This window comes from Peromyscus leucopus, chromosome 8b (genome assembly GCF_004664715.2).
Source record: "Peromyscus leucopus breed LL Stock chromosome 8b, UCI_PerLeu_2.1, whole genome shotgun sequence".
Classification (NCBI taxonomy): domain Eukaryota; kingdom Metazoa; phylum Chordata; class Mammalia; order Rodentia; family Cricetidae; genus Peromyscus; species Peromyscus leucopus.
Genome location: NC_051086.1, coordinates 23,781,763 through 23,797,725, shown reverse-complemented (window position 1 = coordinate 23,797,725; position 15,963 = coordinate 23,781,763). Strand labels below are relative to the sequence as shown.

Sequence of the window (15,963 nt, the reverse complement as noted above, 5' to 3'; positions counted from 1 at the left end):
AGATGTCGCTTAGTGGTAGAGCATTTGCTTAGCATGTGTGAATCCTTAGATCCAATCCCTACTATCAGCGGGAGAAAGGGTGGGAGAAGGAGCAAGAAGAGGAAGAGGAGGAGAGGAGAGGGCCAGGCATAGAGGCACACACCTGCACTGTAACCTCAGCCCCTGGGAAGTAGAAGCAGGAGAACCAGCACTTCAAGGTTATCCTCAGCTATATAATGAGCTGGGGGCCAGCCTAAGTAAGCTACATGAGACCCTGTCCCTAAAAAGTCCAAATGAATCACAGGGATGAATGTGGATGGCAACACTTTGAATGTCATGTCTGGTTCCTTCCTGGCCTTTTCATCCTTGGTTTTCTTTTTCTTCTCTTTTTTCCCTTCTCTTTCTCCTTAGTCTTCTCTTGTTCCTTCTTTTCACTCTCCTGGGCCTGCATCTCCAGTTCTATTCTCACCTGGATCCAACAACAAGTGGTGTTCTGGAGACGGGGAATTTCACAGAAGTGGGAGAGCACAGCCAGATGGTAGTGGCGCACGCCTTTATTCCCAGCACTCAGGAGGCAGAAGCAGGTGGATCTCTGTGAGTTCGAGGCCAGCCTGGTCTACACAGTGAAACCCTGTCTCAGAAAAGACAAACAAAACAGGAAGAGCCCAAAGCCTGGCACAGGCAGACCTGGATTCTCACGGCATGGGGAAACTGCCAAGGTAGAGACAGCTGAGTGTGCAGAGATGGCATTGGGGGGGATGGGGAGTGTTAAACAAGAAAAGGATGCTGAGAAGGACCATTCTCATTGGAGCTGCTGCCCTTTCCAGGACCATGTGACTTTGGAGCCTTAATGGTCTCACCAGACTTCCCTCTTCAGGGCCATGGCTGCCTTTAGTCTCATGCAGTCTCTTTAGCCATTCATCTTTGCTCTGGCCACAGCTATCACTGTTAAGACAGACCCTTCCCATCCACTGCCACATCCTCAGCTCACACTCACTGTTGTCTTTAATCCAAGGCTGAGCCTGTCCCCATCTCAAGAGTACCTGCTCTGGAGTCTTGTCTGCAAAGAAAGCAAAAGAGACAATAAGCTTGGCACTAGTACTCTTCAGTTTGTGCTTCCTGATTGTGGAAGCACTGTGACCAGCTGCCTCCTGTTTCTGCTGCCTACCTGCCCAACATCATGGACTGTGTCCCCTTGAACTGTGAGACAGAATAAACCCTTCCTTCCTTAAAAAAAAAAAGTCCAAATGAAACAAACATTATTTTAAATATGTATGAAGCCAGGTGTGGTAGTGTGCATGTAATCCCAGAACTTGGAAGGCTGAGGCAGGAGGATTGTAAATTCCATATCAGCCTGGGATAGAAATTGAATTTGAGTCTAAGCTGGGTTATAAAGTGATGCTGTGGTGTGTGTGTGTGTGTGTGTGTGTGTGTGTGTGTGTGTGTGTGTGTGTCTTTTTTTCCCATTATTCTGAGTGGGTCTGGGTGCTATGGAATAATCCGATTGTATACTGTGAGTATTTATTGCTCTCATTGATTTAATAAAAGGCTAAATGGCCAATATCTAGGCAGGTAGATATCAGGCAGGACTTGGGGACAAAAAGAGAGCACAGAGAAGAAAGGCAGAGTCACCTGCCAGATGCAGAGGAAGCAGGAGATGAACTTGCCATGCTGAAAAAAAGGTACCACCACATGGTAGAGCATAGACTAAAAATATAGATTAATATAATATAATATAGCTAGTTAGTAAGAAGCCTAAGCAATCAGCTGAGTATTTATAGTTAATAAGAAGTCTCTATGTGGTCATTTGGGAGCCAGTGGTACACACACACACACACACACACATACACACACACCCTACAAATGGCACCCAAAGTCCAGCCATGCATATCTACATAAAATCTAAGAAAGCTTAAGAAAAGTTTTCCAAACACACAAAAACGGAGCCAAATGTGGCTTCCTAGTCTCACAGTCTCATGCCAGCTGCAGTACAGAGATGCATCTCCCAGCAGCTGCCTGTGGGATGGAGACAGCCAACAGCCACCATGCACTAGTGCCATGCACTAAGCTGACCATGCCAGCAGCTGACATAGCAGTTTCAGATTTATCTCATGCAATCAAAGAACCTTACAGATGCCCAATAAAGACAGATCCAGACAAAAGAAACCTCTAAACAGGTTACAGTGTGTTTAAAAATGTACATAGCCTGAGAAGGAAAGGAGAAAGGATGTAGATAGTCATAAAAGAAAATAGTTTAAAAATAATAAAGTCCTTAAAAAATCAGTAAAGTAATAGTAAAGAAAAAACCCACATATAGATGGAAAAAACACAGGGAGTCTGGATCCTGTATGTTCTTGTATTATCTTTAAATTTTTTTATTCCTGATGAAGAAACAATAGCTGCTAAGAGACATTGGATTATGAAGGCTGCTAGCTTAAACCAACCTATATATTTTAAAAAGTATCTTGAACTCAAAATGGGAGTCAAAATATGTGTTGCTTTGGGAAAGAGGTTATGCTTTTTTTTCCCACAGAAAATGAAAGGTTGTGGATTTATTCAAGGTTGAAGATGGTCAGATTTGATCAGGGACGACCCCTTGAAAATCCTGGCTACAGACATAAAGAAATAAACATTAAAAAAAACTACAAAGCATGTAATGTATGTTTTACCTACTCAAACATAAAACAAAAAAATCATCTTTGGCTAATTTGTGTACAACACACAGTCTGTACTTGTATGAATACAGATATGCATGTTACCTTTAAAAGTTTATGTATTTTGCCGGGCAGTGGTGGCACACGCCTTTAATCCCAGCACTCAGGAGGCAGAGCCAGGCGGATCTCTGTGAGTTCGAGGCCAGCCTGAGCTGCCAAGTGAGCTCTAGGAAAGGCGCAAAGCTACGCAGAGAAACCCTGTCTTGAAAAAAAAACCAAAAAAAAAAAAAAAAAAGTTTATGTATTTTCAGAACAGGGGGACCAGACACTAATAAAAAAAATGGATGGCCCAGATGATCCAACATCTCAGAGCACCTCTGTTACAGTTTCCTCAGAGTTCTGCATCCAGAACAGCTTCAAGGCTGCTGGCTGTGATGATCCAGCCTCACAGACTATTCCAGTCAGGACTTGACCATTATCCTGATTTTTTTCAAGGTTCCCCCAAAGATGCCAGCACCCTCAAGCAACAGGAAGCAGTCTAGAGAAAACAACACCCACATTCCCAAAATATGAGTTGTGGATGTTTGTCATCATTTGGGGGTGGAGGGTGGGCTACAAGTTGTTGTTGGTCATGGTTAAAAAAAAAAAAGCGCTAAACAAAAGAGTTAGATTCAAGGATCTCTTTCTGAAGAAAAAGGGAGGATATAGGAAAGATAGAAATAAGATAGATTATTAAATCTACTCTTTAAAGGAGGATATAGGAATGACAGAAAAAAGGTAGATTATTGAATCTACTTTAATCCAAAAAACAACTATTAATCTCAAAAAAATTTTATATTGGTATGGATTTTGGTTTATTGATACAAATTTAAAGTTATTTTTTAATACTGTATGTGTGTTTCTACTCTTGTTTAGGGTATTGTGCTTATGCAGTTCACTTTAAAATGTAATGTATAATTAAGAAATACAGGTTAGCAGTAAGTCATCTATTATAATCAAACTTATAGTCATATTAGGTATGTTTTCAAGGTTAAACATATATTTAGATTGATAGGTGATCTTCAAACACTTCAAAGAACTACAGAATATGGCATTTAAAATGTTTTAATAAAATAAGGCTTTTCTTGATAGTGAGACATGTCTGCTCCTGAGAACACCAATTTACTTCAGAGAAGATAATGGGCATTTGTAGATGTAACCAACTGTCATATTAAATAAGAAACACAGAAACAATGTAAAAGAGAAAGCCAAGAGGTCAGAGCTCAGAGCTAAAATCTCACCCTTCCTCCTGCAGTGGTCCCAGCTTCCCAAAAGAGAGCTATTTCCCTGTGTGTAAGTCCTTTCATAGTCATTTTGCCTTCTCATTGGTTGTAAACCCAAACACATGACTGCCTCGTCACTGTCTGTATGTACAGCCCCCCAGGTCTTAAAGGCATATGTCTCCAATGCTGGCTGTATCCCTGAACACACAGAGATCTATGGGGTTAAAGGCGTGCGCCACCACCGCCACACTCTGTCTATGGCTCTAATAGCTCTGACCCCTGGGCAACTTTATTTATTAACATACAATCAAAATCACATTTCAGTACAATTAGAATACCACCACAGGCATTGAAGAAACTCCATATGGAATTTGCTTTTTTTTCTTCTCTTTTCTTTTTTCTTTTTTTTTTTTTTTAGTTTTTCAAGACAGGGTTTCTCTGTGTAGCTTTGAAGCCTGTCCTGGAACTCAGTCTGTAGCTCAGGCTGGCCTTGAACTCACAGAGATCTGCCTGGCTCTGCCTCCTGAGTGCTGGGATTAAAGGTATGCACCACCACCGCCCGGCTTTGGAGTTAGCGTCCTTTGTGGCAAAAGCTAGCCACTGGGCAAAGAAACTGCCCTTGCCTCAATTGCTCACAGTATAAACTCCAAAGTGGACCAACAGCATGCAAAAGAAAGCAACTACCAAACTTTTGCCATGGCAAGGTAGGACAGTCCTTCAAAATTCCCTGCTTCTCAGAAATGTCTGTCAGATATACTAGGCCTGTAGGCCAAAGATGGATGACCCAACATTGCAGAGGAACTTTGGGGGACTGTGCAAGCAGCCAGATGTTTCTGTTGTTAGGTAGTATTAATTCCCTCTGGGGTCTTTTATGGAGTTAAAGACTAAATAGTTAAACTTATAGTTTTCCTTTGTTATGATAAAAAGTAAATTAGGTATAAAACTTTAGGCTCACAAAGATAAGATAGATTAAATAGAGTATTTTCTCTAAATTTGCCAAATACAAATGTACTGTATATTATAACTTTAATTTTTTTTTTTTTTTGGTTTTTCGAGACAGGGTTTCTCTGTGTAGTTTTAGTGCCTGTCCTGGATCTCACTCTGTAGATCAGGCTGGCCTCAAACTCACAGAGATCTGCCTTGCTTTGCCTCCCAAGTGCTGGAATTAAAGGCGTGCACCACCACTGCTTGGCATAACTGTAATTCTTACTTGATAGCTGTTGTATATAATTTTACTATGTTAAAGTTAAAACCTTCCTTTTTAATTAGACAAAAAGGGAGAAATGCTGTGGATCAATCTTTTTGTACACTATGAATATTTGTTGATCTCATTGGTTAAATAAAGGGATAAATGTCCATTAGCTAGGCAGGTAGAGGTTAGGCAGGACTTGTGGACAAAAAGAGAGCATAGAGAACAGGAGAGGTGGAGTCACCAGCCAGATACAAGAGATGAGTGTGTCCTGAAAAAAGGTACTGCCACATAGTAGAACATAGATAAGAAATATGGATTAATTTGAGATATAAGAGCTAGTTAGTAATAAGCCTAAGCTATCAGCCAAGCATTTATAATTAATAAGTCTCTGTGTGGCTATTTGGGAGCTGGCTGGCAAGGCAGAGCTGACTGGCAGGATAGAGAAGGTCCTCCTACATCTGGGAATCTGGCCCAGCTTGCAACCCTGTTTGGGAGCTAGCTGCCTGTGACTCCTCAGGGAGCTGAGGTCTATCCTGCCCACTCTGAAAACCAAGGGGTTCTTACCTTCAAGCTGTATCTTTTTTATTGAGGCACTATTATGTTTTGGTCACTATGCAATTTACTTTATAAGGATATTTTTCACCAACACTTGATTATTTTGTTTGTTTGTTTGTTTTCACTGCAAGGTATTAAACCTAAGGCTTCTAGACTGACAGATGGCTCAATAGTTAAAATCACTTGTTCTTTGAGAGGATCTGGGTTTGATCCTCAGTATCCACACTGTGGCTCACAAACATCTATAATTCCAGTTCCAGGGCATGCAATGCCCTCTTCTGACCTCTGATGGTATGGGGCATGCACATGGTGCACAGACAAAACACTCATATACATAAAAGAGCATAAATAAATCTAAAACAAAACCCAAGCCTTCCCACATACTGGACAATAACTTTACCAGAGAGCTGGATCAGCTCTTAAAAGCACTTGCTGCTCTCCCAGTGTTTTGAGACAGGGTCTGTCTTAGTTACTTTTCAATAGCTGTGACAAAACACCATCACCAAGGCAACTATAAAAGAAAGCATTTAGCCAGGCAGTGATGGTACTCACCTTTAATCCTAGTACTCAGGAGGCAAAGACAGGCAGATTTCTGTGAGTTTGGGGCCAGCCTGGTCTACAGAGTGAGTTCTAGGACAGCCAGAGCTACACAGTGAAACCCTGTGTTGAAAATTTAAAAAAAAAAAAAGTATTTATTTGTAGCTTACAGCTGCAGACTTTGAGCATGTCATCATGCAGGCAGGTTTGGTGCTGGAGCAGTGGCTGAAATCTTACAGTTTAATCCACCAGCATGAGGCAGACAGAACTAACTGGGAATGGTCTGGGCTTTTGAAACCTCAAAGTCTGCCTCAGGGATACACCTGCAAGGTCACACCTCCTAATCCTTTCCAAACAGTTCCACCAACTGGGAACTAATTATTCAAACATATGAGTCTATGGGGGCCATTTTCATTCAAACACCACAGGGTCTCATGTAGCCCAGACTGGCCTCCATTCACTATATAGCTCAGGCTGTCTTTGAACTCTTGATCTTTCTGCCTTCACCTCCCCAGTCCTGAGATTTAAGCATGCACCTCCACACCCCTTGTTGTTTTTTCTCCAGCTCAGTGGCTGTGCCTTAATCTACTGCTATCTCAGCCAGCAGTTTCAACTCTGCAGTTACCAGCCTGCTTCTCCAGCAGCAGCCTGGCTGCTCAGGCCTCAGGCTGGCAGGAATTCTGTTCCCACAGGCACCAGCTCTGTCACTGGCACTAAAGGTATCTCTAATTAAATCTCTATCATTCTATTTATAAATAAGACTCAAGAGTCAAAGGCTGGGGTGAAAACCTGCGAGTTCAGAGAGGCTGAGTAGCAGCTAGCTAAACCTTTCTCCTTGCTGGTGTCTCTGAAAGACCCGTGTTTCCGCTTTGCCAAAACAGAAAAAGCTGCACCATTGCTGTGTCTCTCCATCTCTCCCAGATGCCCTCTGAGGCTCTGTGATTACTGTCTGTCAACAAGTTGCTTACTCAGCCTCCTGAGCCAAGGTTAATTTTATGTAATCTACCCAATGCACTCGTGGTTCACAGTGTGATCGACTATCCCCACCAACCCCTCCTGCTGTGTATATACACTTGCCACATTCAGCTCACATATCTTGGTGACCAGATGGGGGCCAGTGGGTTGTACAGGGTAGAGATTATGAGAGCAGAGAGCATGGTAAATGGATGTTTGTAGTTACACATGTAATAGTATTGTCTAAACAAGGTATTGGGGAGAAGAAGGAATTAGTTATTGGAGAAGGAAGGTATCTGTAGACTCTTTCCATTGACCCTTAGGAACAAGATCAGACATGAAAGGCACTAACAGATATGGAGGTTGTGATTGGTTTGTTGTTTATTGGGACAGGGTTTCACTATGAAGTGCTAGATGGCCTCAAGTTCATAAGACTCCTGTCTTGGCCTCCCCCTAGCTGGAGTTACAGATATGCACTACCCACCCAGTTTCTAGAGATACTATAAAATGTATTGGAGGCTGTGCATAGATTACATAGAAGTACTATGCCATTTATTTTTATCAGGGAGTTGAGGATCTATAGAATTCTATAGGCTTTAGTGGATTATGGAACCACGCCACTGTGAGTGCCAAGGGATGGTGTTCATAGGTGAGTTCATAGGTGAGTTCATAGGTGAGTTTTGTTTTTGTTTTTCTTTGTCTTGTTAATTGGTTATTTTTGTTTGATTTCTGTTTTTGTGAGACAAAGTCTCTTGTAGCCTAGGCTATCCTGAATATATAGCCAAGGACAACTTTGAACTCTTGATCCTCCTTCCTCTGTCTCTTACATGTTGAGACTATAGGCTTGCAGAAGCATGCCTGATTCTACTGCTGCTTTATTTATTCAGACAGGGTCTTTTTACATAACTAATGCTGGCCTTGCACTGATGATCCCCTGCTTTACTACTGGGATAACTGAGTGCAAGACTAGAAGGAACTAGAAGATTGGGGCGGAGTCTCCCCCTGCGGACACATCAAAACTCCAGCTCCTGGTACACATGTGACTTCTTTGAGCCGAGTGTCTTGGACATTTGATAAGGAAGAGGGCTGGCAACACTGCACAGCAGGTAAAGGCACTTGCAGTTAAGCCTGCTGACCTAAGTTCAATCCCCGGGACCGCACAGTGGAAGGAGAGAACCAAATCCTGTAAGTTGTCCCCTGACATAGGCACAGCACACTATGGCATGCCTGCGTTTGAATGCACACGGACACAGAAAGAAGGAGAGAGGGCAATGACAAGGGATGACAGTGGTGACAATGGTACCTGGTCCGCCCTCCTTTGTGTTTTGAGTTCTTATACTTTGGTATAATGCCAGCCAGGCATGATGATGCCTGCCTGTATCCCAGCACTTAGGAGGATTGCTGTGGGTTTCAGGCCAGCCCCGGCTATAAAGAACCCTGCCGGGATGACAGACATAAGCCACAGCAACCTGTTTTATGTGGTGCTGGGAATCAAACCCAGGGCCTCCTGCATTTTAGGCAAGTACCCTATCAACCGAGCTATGTCCCTAACCCCACCCCATCCAAACATTGGTAATGGCGTGCTGGGCACAGCGTGGGTGTCTAAACGCTGCCTCTCTGTCCCTCCACGTCCCTACCCCCCCCTTGGTTCACCACCACCCACGTGTTTATTCAGTATGCTTCACAGTGCCCCCCAGAGGAGGACCCTGTAGGTAATACCTTCCTCCCCCGAATGATGCCTGGGGCACAGTTTAGATATTAGGGGGGATCAGAGGAAAGCAAGAGCAAATAGGTGCTGATACAGGGGTTAGAACCCTCGTCCAAAGGCAGACGTTTCCTCTGCCAAATATTTCTGAAGCATTAGTCCCCCTTACCACCACCACCACCACCACCACCTCCACCTCCACCTCCACCACCTCCACCACCCTCCACTTGAAGACAGCCAATGGTGGGCTCCATCCGAGAGTACAGGCCCATCAGTCCTCTGCAGCTGCATTTTGGACTCCAGAGAGTCCTTTGGGATGTGGGCTGCAATACACGAGCAATCAGCTCTACGTGTGCTTAGCTCCAAACTGGAAAGGAACCCTCTCTTGGCTTCTGCTGTATCTCGGGGATGGGGATCGTGGGGGCATCGCTGCTGGACTGTTCATCCTGAGGCCGCAGTAGAGCCCCAGAGATGGGCAACAAGGATGTGCCCGCTGTCCTATCAAATGAGCAATTCACCTGGAACCCAAAGGGGAACAGTGATACGCAAGTAGACTCTAGAGGGCGCTCGAGGCGGGAGCCACGGGACCGCAAGAAGTTTGTTTTAAATTAGCAATTCTAACTTGCATCTTCAGTGCTCTGGGAGTCTAGCCCTTTACTCGTTTTTAGATTTCAATTTTTTTTTCCTTTGAGGTGCTGAAAATTGAACCTAGGGCCACGTTCATGCTAGCCAAGGCAAGTGCGCTAACACTGAATTACATCCCATCCCTTATTGAAAAAGACAATCCCATAACACAGGAGGCAGAGGCAGGCAGATCTATGAGTTCAAGGCCAGCCTGGTCTACAGAGCGAGTTCCAGGACAGCCAGGGATCCCCAAAGAAACCCTGTCTCGAAAAACCATAAAGTCTCATTTTTTTTGGTGGGGGGACAGGATCTAGTGTCACCTCTCTTAACCTCAAACTTGCTAGATAGCTCAGAAAGGCCTTGAAGTTCTGATCCTTCTGCCTCCACCGGAGTGCTGGGACTACAAGAGAGCACTACCATGATGGGTCTATGCAGTCCTGGGGGTGGAGCCCAGAACTTTGTGGGTGCTGAGCAAACACTGGGCTTTAATCTTAGCTTTCTTTTTATTTTTTTATATTGAAAGATCTCATTCAATTGCACAAGCATGCCTTGAACTTTTAATTTTCCTGCCTCAGCCTCTCAAGTAGCTGGATCACAACTCTGTACTACCAGACCAGATTCATTCAGATCATCTTTCACGATGTCTGTTTTAAACATGTGATTGTACAATGGCACCTATAAATTTAAAAATACTATAAATCGGGGGCTGGAGAGATGGCTCAGTGGTTAAGAGTACTGGCTGCTCTTCCAGAGGACCCGGGTTCAATTCCCAGCACCCATATGGCAGCTCACAACTGTCTGTAGCTCCAGGGATCTGACTCCTTCACACACCACTGTACATAAAATAAAATTTAAATAAATAATTTTTTAAAATATTATAAATTGGTCCAGTAAGATGCTCAGCAGGTAAAGGCACTGGCTGCCAAGCCTGACAGAGTTTGATCCCCAGGATCAGCCTGGTGGAAGGAAAGAACCAACCCCAGAAAGCTGTGCTCTGACCTCCACACCTGTGTTGTAGTGTGCAGCACAGGTGCACATGGAAGCACGCATGTACATACAAGCGTGCACACACGCACATACATATACATAAAATGGTAAGTTGTGTTTACTCTTTGAACTAGGAATTCCCCTCTAAGAAAATATACTCAAAGATAAACCCTTAAAGGCTTAACCACAAAGGTACTTGTCCTAGCTTTCCTGAAATCCAAAATATTGAATCCAACCCAATTATCGTGCAAAAGGGATTGCATTTGAGTCAGCAGTGACACATCTATGCAGCGCAACTTGAGGCTACCAGGAAAAACATTGTATGTAGGGCCAGGTTGGGAAACTGCAGCCTGCGATAAAGTATGGCCTATCGCCTGTCCAGCCTGGGAGCCGAGAATGGATTAACATTTTTGAAATGGTTGGAAAATCAAAAAGACATGTGGAACGACCTGGAATTCCAATTTAAACTTATACTGAAATATAGCCATGCTCATTCATGGATGTCTGATGTATGGCTGCTTCATTCTACAGATGCCAGACGGCCTGGGATGCCAAATGTATTGCCTATGCAGCCAGTCCTGAGAAAGCTTTCAGACCTGCCATAGACTGATAGCAGATGAGCTAGGTCTGGTGGGAGGCAGAGGCAGGTGGATGTCTGTGAGTTTAGGGTCATCCTGGTCTACACAGAGAGTTCCAGGACTGCCCCCGGCAGAGATGGAGTGAAGATCTGTCAAAGGGGAGGAAGGGGAAGAAAACAACATTATTTTTTCTTTTTGGTGAGTGGGGGTGGGGGGCACTTTTTTGTTTTTGTTTTTGAGATGGGGTTTCTCTGTGTAGCTCTGTAGCTCTGGCTGCCCTGGAACTCACTCTGTAGACCAGGCTGGCCTCAAACTCAGAGGGATCCGCCTGCCTCTGCCTCCCAAGCACTGGGACTAAAGGTGTTGGCCACACTATTGCCCACCTTTTTTTTTTTTTTTTTTCCTTGAGACAAGAGTTTCACTGTGTAGTCTAGGCTTTGCTTTGGACATGGAATGATCCTTCTGCCAGGGACTCTCAAGTGCTGGGATTACAGGCACGCGCCACCACAGCTGCTATAAATAATGTGTGCGTGTGTGTGTGTGTGTGTGTGTGTGTGTGTGTGTGTGTGTGTGTGTTTGTGCGCGCGCATGCTTATTACACATGCACTTGTCCCTTCTTTCACTTGTTGAAGCTGGAGGTTTATGCCAGATGTCCTTATAGTTCTCTCCTGATGGTTTGAAACAGTTTCTCCTGGAACCTGAAGCTTACATGTCAGCTCCACCGGCTGGCTAGCAGACTAGCTAATGCATCTGACTCTGCCCTTTGATGCTATGATGAAGACACACTGGGGTTAAAGCCACGGAGTCAGACTCTTTTGTCTGAAGTTCTAGGGATCAGAACTCAGGTCCTCATGTTTTCACAGCAAACATTTTACCCACTGAACTGTCTCTTCAGCCCTGTTACTAACATCTGTATACAGTAATACCACTTCAGTAATAGAAAAAAAGGATACAGTATATCTATTGTTACACTGTAGAGAAGGAAAAGAAGACTGAGATAAATATACTCTGATACTAGCACTTAGCTTTGAAGACTGGAGTCACAGATTTTTAAATTTCGTATATTTTTATGTATTCTGGATGAACTTTATTATTATTTTAATTTTATGCTTATGGGTGTTTTTCAGCATGCATGTCTGTGCTCAACAGATGTGCAGTGTTTTTGGAGGCCAGAAGAGGGTGTTGGATCCCCTGAAACTGGAGTTAGAGAGAGTTGTGAGCTGCTATGAGGGTGCTGGAAATGAAACCCGGGTCCTCTTAACTGCTGAGCTATCTCTTCTGCACCCCCCCCCACCACAACCACAGATTTTTTGTGGGGGAGAGCAAGTTTTGTTTTTACTTTCAGACAACCTATTTTGATCGTGTGTTTCCCTCCCCCAACTTCTCCCAGATCCTCCTCACCTCCCTACCCACCCAACTTTATGCTCTTTCTCTCTCTCAAAAACAAGGCAGCGGGGCTCCGAAGAAGCCTGTGTAGCCGGTGCACCTGAGGTCACACTGCCTGCGCCCATTACGTCTGAGGTGACGTCCAGGTCTTGCCCCCAAGAGATTGAATCTTGGCAAACAGTGACTATGGGAAGGTCTACCTGTGGGGGTCCCTACAAATGCCACTGCTGGCAATCTGCACGAGGCAAGAAGGAAATCCAGTTCAGCATGACTCAGCAGCCAGTGTTGGTTTAAACTTCTAAAGTCTGACCCCCGGGAAGTTTATTTTTGACATATTTAAACACAGTACAACTTTGGAAAAAGGTTTCCTGGTGGCAATTATCACAATAATGCTTAAGGTGTGACTATATTAAAACTTTTTTTCAGGGATTGGAGAGATGGCTCAGCGATTAAGAGCACTGGCTCATCTTCCAGAGGTCCCAAGTTCAATTCCCAGCAACCACATGGTGGCTCACAACCATCTACAGTGGGATCTGATGCCCTCTTCTGGCATAAATTTGTACATGCAGATAGAGTACTCATATACATAATATAAATAAATTGGTTTTTCTTTAAGTGTAAGCCAAATAAACCCTTAAAAAAAAAAACCCTTTGGAAAGCACTTGTGACCTCTCCTGTAGGGAGCCACCATTGAAAGATGGCGCTGGCTTCCTGGTAGCCTAGCTGTAAACAACTCCATATTTGGCTATGCTCTCGGGACTACGTGTCCTGTGACCTGTGCATGCACGGGTATGGTAATCGACCTTATGTCCTCAGCCTATCCCGTGGCTCCCCGTGCTTGCATTCTGGCGGGACCCAATCACAGTACGGCACGTTTGCCTGATTCCCTATATAAGCAGCTGCATTTTAGTCCTCGGGGCCCCTCACCTCCCGCTCTCCCTTAACCAAGAGGCGCTCCAATAAAGTGTTATCTGAGAAGAATCCTCCGAGTGGTGGTCTTTCTTCCTCGCTGGCTGAGGAGCTCGCCGCACTCTCCCATAAGAATAGGTTCTATGGCCGGGCGGTGGTGGTGCACGCCTTTAATCCCAGCACTCGGGAGGCAGAGGCAGGCGGATCTCTGAGTTCGAGGCCAGCCTGGGCTACCAAGTGAGTTCCAGGAAAGGCGCAAAGCTACACAGAGAAACCCTGTCTTGAAAAACCAAAAAAAAAAAAAAAGAATAGTAGGTTCTATGGCTGGGCGGTAGTGGCACATGCCTTTGATCCCAGCACTTGGGAGGCAGAGGCAGGTAGATCTCTGTGAGTTCCAGGCCAGCCTGGTCTACAGAGAAAATTCCAAAACAGGCTCCAAAGCTACACAGAGAATAGGTTCTAAGCTGGGCTTCAGGGGCAAGTGGATCTCTGAGTTTGAAGCCAACCTGGTCTACATAGTGAGTTCCAGGACAGCTAAACATCATAGTCTGGGGGATTTGGGTGAGGTCCAGTGCTTACAGATAGCAAAGATTACCAGGTTATTAACTACACCCATTCCCAGTTCTCCAGGTGGGAAGAGGTACACATTCTTTCCGATGAAGAGATTAGCCTGCCTGTTTAACATTCTTGGTTTCCCTAGTGCTATCTGGGCACAAGGACCTAGTGCCCATTAACCCCCTCCCCCATTCCCTATCTGCTCATCATTTAGGACTTTCCCCTAGGCACGAAGGTATGAAATAAGTCCGACATGCATAGCCTAGGTCATAGGGTCCTGTGTAGCCCAGGCTGGCTTTAAACTTGCTATGTAGCCAAGGATGACCTGGAACACCTGACCCTCCTGCTTCTACCTCCACCGTTTTTGAAATGAGGCATGGTGCTCATTCCTGTAATCTCCACTGCTAGGTTAACTGAGGTAGGAGGATGGCAAATTCAAGGACTGCCTGCATTACAGAGCAAGTTCAAGGACAGCCTAGGTAACTTAGTGAGAGCCTGCCCAAAAACAAAAAGTTTGTTGTTTTTTCTTTTCTTTTTTTTTCTTTTGTGGTGGTGGTGGGGTTTTTTTTTTTTGTTTTTGTTTTTTGGTTTTTTGTTTTTGTTTGTTTGGTTGGTTTTTCGACACAGGGTTTCTCTATGTAGTTTGTAGTATGGTGCCTGTCCTGGATCTCGCTCTGTAGAGCAGGCTTGTCTTGAATGCACAGAGATTCACCTGGCTCTGCCTCCCAAGGCTGGGATTAAAGTTGTGAGCCACCACTGCCCAGGTTTGGTTTTGTTTTGTTTTTTGTTTTTGTTGTTTCTTAAAGAAAAGAAAAAAGAACTAAGGATGTAGCTTTATGATAGAGCTCTTTCCAAGCAATTGTGAGGTACTGGTTTTAATCTTCAGCAACACACACACACACACACACATCTGGGTCCTGGGTGTGGTGACACACATCTGTAGTTCCAGTAATAACCTAAGTTTGAAGCCGACCTGTGACATATGAGGCCCTATCTCAACAAGGAAAAAAGGCTGGGGATGTAGCTCAATAGGTAGAGTGCTTGCCTAGCATGGACAAAGCTCTGAGTTCAATCCCCAGCACTGCATGGTGGCAGATGAAGAAAAACCAGAAGCTCAAGGCTATCCTTGGCTACATAGTGAGTGTGAGGCCATCTTGGGCTATATGAGATCCTGTTGAAAGAAAAAAAGAAAGAGGGCTGAAGAGATGGCTCAGAGGTTAAGAGCACTGACTACTCTTCCAGAGGTTCTGAGTTCAATTCCCAGCATCCACATGGTGGCCCACAACCATCTCTGTGCATTCAAGACCATCCTGTTATTTATAGCAAGTTCCAGGGCAGCCAAGGCTATGTAGAAAGACCTTGTTTCCAAAATAAAAATAAAACAAAACAAAACAATAAAAGCGCAGAGAAAGAATGAATTCATGCATGCTAGTGCTCTGCTAGCTTTCTCCCATTTATCCCATGCCCATGTGGTGCCACCCACAGTGGCACCCACCTCAACTGAAATAAAACAATTCACAGACCAACCTGATGTAGACAATGCCTCATGGAGACACTTCCCAAGTAGCTCTAGAGTGCTCAAGTTGACAACTAACTATGAGTTGGTAAAATGAATCATAAGGTAAGATGCTTGCTGCCAAACTGAGCACCCCAGGACCTATATGGAGACAGAGAAAAAAACCTACTCCTGGGACTTGTCCTCTGACATCCACATGTGCAGGCTCTCTCTCTCTCTCTCTCTCTCTCTCTCTCTCTCTCTCTCTCTCTCATAAACATATTTTTTTAAACTCATTTTATGCTTTAAACAAACAAACAAACAAACAAACAAAAACGTATCATGTTGAGCATTGGTAGCCTACACCTTTGATTCCAGCATTTAGGAAGCATAGGAAATCAGATCTCTGAGTTCTTGGCCAGCTTGATCTACAGAGCAAGTTCTAGAACAGCCAGGGCTACAGAGAGAATCCTTGTCTCAAAAACCCAAAAACAAACAAACAAAAACCTATTGATCCTTCCAGAGCTGTTAAACCATCCTAGGATGCTTTGCAACATCAATTCATTTCCCCTTGCTGAACAGCTCCGTGAA

At 44.3% G+C, this 15,963-nt stretch overlaps 1 long non-coding RNA gene across 1 annotated transcript in view; it reads right to left on the bottom strand.

The window, feature by feature from the left end:
- Positions 1 to 369: 369 nt before the first annotated feature.
- Positions 370 to 15,963, bottom strand: part of LOC119086966 — a 56,008-nt gene continuing 40,414 nt past the window's right edge. The window contains exons 2-3 of the long non-coding RNA XR_005090385.1: positions 977 to 1,039; positions 370 to 448 (exon numbers count right to left, since the gene is read on the bottom strand). This is a non-coding gene — a long non-coding RNA (uncharacterized LOC119086966). The remainder of the gene's footprint in view (positions 449 to 976; positions 1,040 to 15,963) is intronic.